Genomic DNA, 7,429 nt, shown 5'->3' on the forward strand with positions numbered 1-7,429 from the left:
CCTCTTCAACGGATTCTGCCCCGAAGATTCAACAAAATCAGTTGTCTTAAGAATGCAAAGGAAATTTGGGATACTTTGATTGATATGCACGAGGGTACCGACTCCGTCAAGGAATCCAAATTGGATGTGCTTCAAAGTCAACTTGACAAGTTCAAAATGAAGGATGGTGAAGGTGTCGCTGAAATGTACTCTAGGCTTGCTCTCATCACAAATGAGATTGCCGGCTTAAGAAGTGAAGAGATGACCGATAGATTCATCACCAAGAAGATCCTAAGAGCCTTGGATGGAAAATATGACACCGTGTGAACATTGATCCAAATGATGCCCAATTACAAAGATCTCAAGCCAACGGAAGTCATTTGAAGAATTCTTGCTCATGAGATGTCACTCAAGGATAAGGAAGAGCTTCACAACAAGTCAAGTGGTGCTTACAAAGCCTCATGTGATGCTCCTATATCATCAAGTGAGAAACAAACCTTCAATGAGCGTCAACAGGTTCTACAAGAGCAGAAGCAATGAAAGAAGTTCCAAGTCAAGGTCCTACAATGACAAAAGATCTTTTAGTCATGAGCGTAATTGCTACAATTGTGGAAGACCCGGACACTACTCCAATGAGTGTACGGCTCCCTACAAAAGAAGAGAAGATTCACCCAAAAGGAGAAGTAGAAGAGAAGAATCACCTCCAAGAGAGGGAAGGAGTAGAGGTGATCGTTATGAACGAAGAACCTCTGGGAGAAGCAAGGATTCGGAAAGGAAGGACAAATCATCAAAGAGCTACACAAAACAAAGACATCAAACTCATGTTGGTGAATGGGTATCCGGCTCCGACTCCGACCATCACTCTGAAAGAAGTTATCACCCTGACTCCGAATATACTCAAGATGAAGGTGTTGCCGGTCTAGCACTTGTGTCAACGAACTCCTACGACATATTTGACTCACAAATTGAAGGAATTGGAAGATGCTTCATGGCTAAAGGCCCAAAGGTATCACACCCCGAGTATGTTGATTTCAATAGTGATGAAGATGATTTGCTAGGTGATGATGATTTACTTGTTGACAACTCTAGTGATGAAAACTATGATTAAATTGCTATTAATCATGTTAATCAAGATAAAACGAATGATGATGATAAGAAGGAGATTGAGCGTCTAACTAAATAATGAAACACTCTTAAGTTAGCTAATGAAACTACCTTGGAATATCATCGAGAACTTTTAAAGACTCATGAGAAGCTATGCTCTGAAAAGCTCAACCTTGAGCAAGAGCATGGGTTCTTAAAAGCAATCAATGATGATCTTCGCAAGAAAAGTTCTTCTTACATTGCCAAGCGTTTACTCTTGTCTACTTACATGCCACAAGTAAAATCTAGCAACAAGAGTAAGAAAGATTCTTATTCTAGTAGTAACAATGATCATGTTAAATCCAATATTGTTGCTTCGAGTGGTTCTTTTGATTCCACTAATGATTCTCTTAGCCAAGTTACACTTGAGCAAGAAAATAGCTTATTGAAGGGAATTATAGAGAAAGGTGTTTACAAGAGTCTTGCCGGAAGTAAGCAATTTAAGGAAATTGTATGCAAGCAAGGAAGGCACCGGAAGAATCCAGGTGTTGGTTTTGAACGAAAGTTCAATTCCAATGGAGTTGAGTGGGAATAAGATCAATACCCCAAGAGGAAGTTTGTTCCTCAACAAGAGAAGTATGATCCTACTTCTTTCAAGGGGACACAAGCTCAAGATGATCTTCCACCACAATACCACAAGCAAAAAGGCAAGGACAAGCTTCAAGAACAGATTGATGCATTTGAAGAAGCTCCCAAGGCCTTGGTCAAGTGGGTTCCCAAGACTACATCAAGTACTACTTCATCAAGTACGACTACAAATCCAAGGATTCCCATCAAGTTGATGTGGGTCCCAAAGAAGAAGAAATAGAGAGTTCTTGAGGGTGACTCCGCCAACATACTTCACTCATATCATTTTGGTGAGGACAAGTGCAAACAACTTCCACATCTTGCACTAGTTCAAGGAGTCACAAACCCTCTTGTTGGTAAGACAACGGACAAGGTAACCTAATGCTTTCATGGACATCATCATGTATGAACTTCACTCTATGTCTATGGATATCCTTGTTTGTTCCTTGTGGGACTAACCTGTGTAGGTATTGAAAGTGCAACTCACTCCAATGGATGGCTCCAAATGATCTACATCAACATTGAGCATCCACATCTTCAACATCTACATGAAGTCATCATCGACAACAACCAAGGTTAGTTCATCCCTCTTAGGGGGGATATCACATCTAGGGGGAGCTTTACTCTAAAAATTGAGCTAAATCAACTCTAATGGTGTGAACACAACAATGCTTTATGTAAAAGTGGTAACCCCACTTGTGCTTAAATGATGAGTATGACCTATGATCAAATGTTCTCAATTGACTCCTAAGTCAATATACTCATATATAGATGACCTAGTCATCGCCAATTGCTTCATAGATGCTAGAGTGTTTGTGCATGCTTTGTCACATACTTCATTTGCCATTTTATTGTGTGAGCTTGTTGATCGCATATTTTACTCATTCGAGGACATCCATTTGTTGCTTTGAATGTTTGGCTCTTTTTCTTTTGCCAAATGGATGGACAAGAATGCCTAAGAACCTCCTCTAGCTATCTATGCTTTTCTCGTCTCAAACTCTACTCATGCTACATCACAAAGTTTGATCAAGTCAGATTCGAACACTCTATGTTCGGAGCACTCGGAGTCCCCGATTCGTCATAGACATAAACTTCCAAAATCTCTCTATGCATTTCGGTCTGACTGATTCATCCTTTTCAGTCTGACCGAGTTCACTGAGTTGATCTAGGTTTTCAATCTCGGTGCAACCGATTAGAACATTTCGGTCACACCGAGTTGCAGTAACCGCTTGCGATTCTGCATCTCGGTGCCACCGAGTTGTTCCACTCGGTCACACTGACAGTGTCAGGATACATATACCGACGGGTTGAATTTTGGTGTGTCCTGCTCTGTCGCCTTGGGTCTCCGGATCATCCTCTCATGCCAGCGACCTCCCACCGCTGGTCTCCGCCGCCGTCAACGGAATTCAACCCCGCCATTGCCGCCGTAGCGAACTCACCGCCGAACTAGGGTATGAGTTCGAAGCACTGTGCTGTTCCCTACTTCGATTCTTAGCACAAAGCAAATGCCATGTTCTTTAACATGTATGAGATCATCCTGTCCAGCAAGAGCATCCATTAGATTAGATTTGATTCGAAAATTTAGGGTTAGGTCTCTGCCGAACTCATCTCGGACCGACCGAGTTGTGGAAATCGGTCTCACCGATTTGGCGTAGGCCATTGCACTTGCATTTTCGTTCTGACCAAAAGTTGCAAATTAATGTGACTGAGTTCAACCCTTTGTGAAACCCTAGAAATCTCGAAGTCACCAAACTGTGACTCGGTCTGACCGATTTCACTAGTTTAGACTCCAAAAGTTGCTTCGGTGTCACCGAGTTTAACAAATCGGTAGCTCCGAAATGCTTTTTGTGGAAAACTAAAACTAAGTTTTTGACTCATTTGTTTTGCAAAAACTCTGCACTTTGTGATGATCATCCACTCTATCTCATCTACAACTATTCACAGGGTTTGCTGTCAGTTTGCTTTGCCAGTATGTCTGATCAGAGTGATAGCCAAAACAAGTCAAAAGAGGAAGTAAACATGAGTGAGGGCACTAGTCCCTCTAGCAGCTATGATGAGGGCAGCAGGAGCACTCCAAGAAATTTGGCCAAGGCAGCTACTAGGACAAGGAAGAAGAGGAACGCATACTCAGAGGATGAGGATTATGTCGCTGTTGAGGAAGAGGTTAGCTCCAAGAAAAGGGTTGTAAAGAAGGAGTTTGGCACAATTGCATTTACTAAGCGAGGTCTGAATAAGAAGGCACCTGCCAAGAGAGTTCCTATGTCAAAGGCCAGAGCCTCCACTCATGACACTTCCAAATCAATTGGAGGAGAGGCTTCTAGTGAGGGCAAGAAGATGAAGGAAAGGAAGAGAGGAAGATGGTGCAAGAAGGTGGATCCCATGGCAGAATTTGAGGGACACTCAGCTGATGAAGATGAAGAGGATGAAGAAGATGTTGCACCTGCATCAAAGTCTCAAAAGCTGATGGGGGATGCCATCAAGTCTGGGGCTACCCCTTCAAGGCCCAAGACTGCTCCCAAAGCTTCTACTCAAGCTCCAAAGACTTCAAAGCCCAAGAGGAGCACAAGAAATATTTCCAGCTACTAAAAAGAACAAGGCCCCAGTGCTTGAGATTGATGAAGAAGATGTTGAAGCCCAAGTTCTTAGGAATCTCAAACCCAAGATTCCAAATTATGATGATAGACATCGAGCGGCAGAAGACATGAACATCAGGAAGGATGCAGGTCTCAGACTTTGGAGACAATCTAATCCATATGCTGTGAGGAGAAGGACTACTGTAGATTACAGGTTCCACACCAAAGAGCAGCAGGATTTGTATGAGACCATCTTGCTTGATAAGAAGCCCATTGTTTGTGATATGAAGTGGGCAAATTTGGATTACATTGATGACAATGAAGATCATTTTCCAGGTGTGCATGAAAGTTTCAGATCATGTGTAGTCGACAAGTTTGTGGGTGATACGTCTCCAACGTATCTATAATTTTTTTATTGTTCCATGTTGTTATATTATCAATCTTGGATGTTTTATAATCATTTTATAGTCATTTTACATCATTTTTTTGTACTAACCTATTGACATAGTGCCAAGTGCCAGTTGCTGTTTTTTCCATGTTTTTTACATCGCAGGAAATCAATATCGGACGAAGTCCAAATGCCACGAAACTCCATGGAGATTTTTTATGGGCCAGAAGGAACACAACGGGCCCTGTTTGCACCTGGGGAGAGTCCCTAGGAGGGGACAACTCACCAGGGTGCACCAGGAGACCCAGGCGCGCCCTGGTGGGTTGTGCCCACCTCGGGTGCCCCCCGGACTGCCTCTTTGATCTATAAATACCCCAATATTACAAAAACCCTAGGGGAGTCGACGAAATATTCATCCAGCCGCCGTAGAGTCCAGAACCACCAGATCCAATCTAGACACCATCTCGGATGGGGTTCACCACCTCCATTGGTGCCTCTCTGATGATGTGTGAGTAGTTCTTTGTAGACCTTCGGGTCTGTAGTTAGTAGCTAGATGGCTTTCTCTCTCTCGCTGAATTCTCAATACAATGGTCTCTTGGAGATCCATATGATGTAACTCTTTTTGTGGTGTGTTTGTTGGGATCTGATGAACTTTGAGTTTATGATCAGTCATATCTTTTTATATCCATGAAAGTTATTTGAGTTTATTTGATCTCTTATATGCATGATCTCTTATAGCCTCGTATTTCTTCTCCGATATTTGGGTTTTGTTTGGCCAACTTGACCTATTTATCTTGCAACAGAAGAGGTGCCCGGTAGTGGGTTCGATCTTACGGTGCTTGATCCTAGTGACAAAAAGGGAAACAACACGTATGTATCGTTGCTACTAAGGATAAAAAGATGGGATCTATATCTATGCAATAGATAAACGGATCTTGTTTACATCATGTCATCGTTCTTATTGCATTACTCTGTTTTTCCATGAACTTAATACACTAGATGCATGCTGGATAGCGGTCAATGTGTGGAGTAATAGTAGTAGATGCAGGTAGGAGTCGGTCTACTAATCTTGGACGTGATGCCTATCTAATGATCATTTCCTGGATATCATCAAAATTATTTCAGGTTCTATCAATTGCCCAACAGTAATTTGTTTACCCACCATTTGCTATCTTTCTCGACAGAAGCCACTAGTGAAACCTACGGCACCCGGGTTTTCTTTATCATATATTTGCTTGCGATCTACTTTTCCTTTGCAGTTTTATTCAGATCTATTAAACAAAAAAATACTTTGCTGCACTTTATTTTATTTGCGATCTATTATTTCAATCGATTACCAATTTCTAGCATCGTTACCCGAAAGGGATTGACAACCCCTTTAACACGTCAGGTTGCGAGGTGTTGTTATTTGTGTGCAGGTGTTGTTTACATTCTGTTGCTTGGTTCTCCTACTGGTTCGATAACCTTGGTTTCCTCACTGAGGGAAATACCTACCATCGTTGTGCTGCATCATCCCTTCCTCCTTGGGGAAATACCGACGTAGTCCTAGCAGACAGGAGCTTTTCTGGCGCTATAGTCAGAGAGCAATCAGTGGGTCAGAAGCTGACCAAGTGGAATGATGAACTCATCATGCAATTCTACTCCACATCACACTTCTATCCTGATGGTAGAATTGTTTGGATGTCTGAGGGTACAAGGTACCAATCAACTGTTGATGAGTGGGCCAACTTGATAAATGCCCCTGAAGAGCATGAAGATGACTTGGATGTCTTTGCCAAGAAGAAGAAAGACCACAACTCAATGGCCAACATGTACAAAGAAATTCTAGATAAAGCCTTGGAAACACGTAAGCTTGGGTCTGTTCATTATTTGTTGTCTGGTTTGGCCAAAATCAATACTATCTTGAGGCATATCTTATTGCCCAAATCTGGAGATCACTAGATGATCAGAGGCCATTCTATCAACTTGATGTAATTGTTTGATGTGCCCCAAAAGTTTTAAAGTCATGAGCCTGATTGTGGAAACAATAAAGAGGACAGCTGCAGATCAGAAGAGATCATGTGGGTATGCTCCACATATTCAGGTGCTCATCAACTCCAAGATGGGCACATGCACCTTCTTGTTAGATGAGGAGCATCTACCCTTGAGACCAGACTTTGAGGACAACACTGTTGTCATGAATGAAGAAGATCCCACATATGTGCACGCACAAGAAAAGAGAGAGAAAGCTAAGGCTGATAAAGTTGCAAAGATGCCAAGTGTTGAAGAGGCATCTCAAGTGTTTCTCAAGACCAAACAAGATCAACTTCCGTATCTGATTCAAGAAACATTGAGGATAGAGAAGGGCTTAACCACCCTGACTCAAAACCAAGAGAGCTTGGAAAGGATCATTGAAACTAAGTTCTATGATCTTGATCTTAAAGTGACAGAGATGCAGACAGCAGTTGAGAAGCTCCAGAAAGATGATGAGGAGAGGAAAGGGCAGGCTACCACAAATGCCTTTCAAAGAGTGCCAAAGAGGTCAGAGTTCGGCTGTAGTGCCTATGGCTGACACTAGAGCTACTACATCAGCACCTGCAGCCACAGCATCAGTGCCACCTCCAGTTGCAACTCCACCAGCTCCATCAACCTCCACAGATGCATTCGTCCTTGGAGTCCTCTCAACACCACCTCCCGAAGATCAATCCTAGAGAGGCGCATAGCACTATGCATTTTCAAACTTTTTGGTAACTTGCTGCCAAAGGGGGAGAAATGTATAGATCATAGGCTTCGAGAGAGA

This window comes from Triticum aestivum, chromosome 4D (assembly GCF_018294505.1).
Source record: "Triticum aestivum cultivar Chinese Spring chromosome 4D, IWGSC CS RefSeq v2.1, whole genome shotgun sequence".
NCBI lineage: Eukaryota > Viridiplantae > Streptophyta > Magnoliopsida > Poales > Poaceae > Triticum > Triticum aestivum.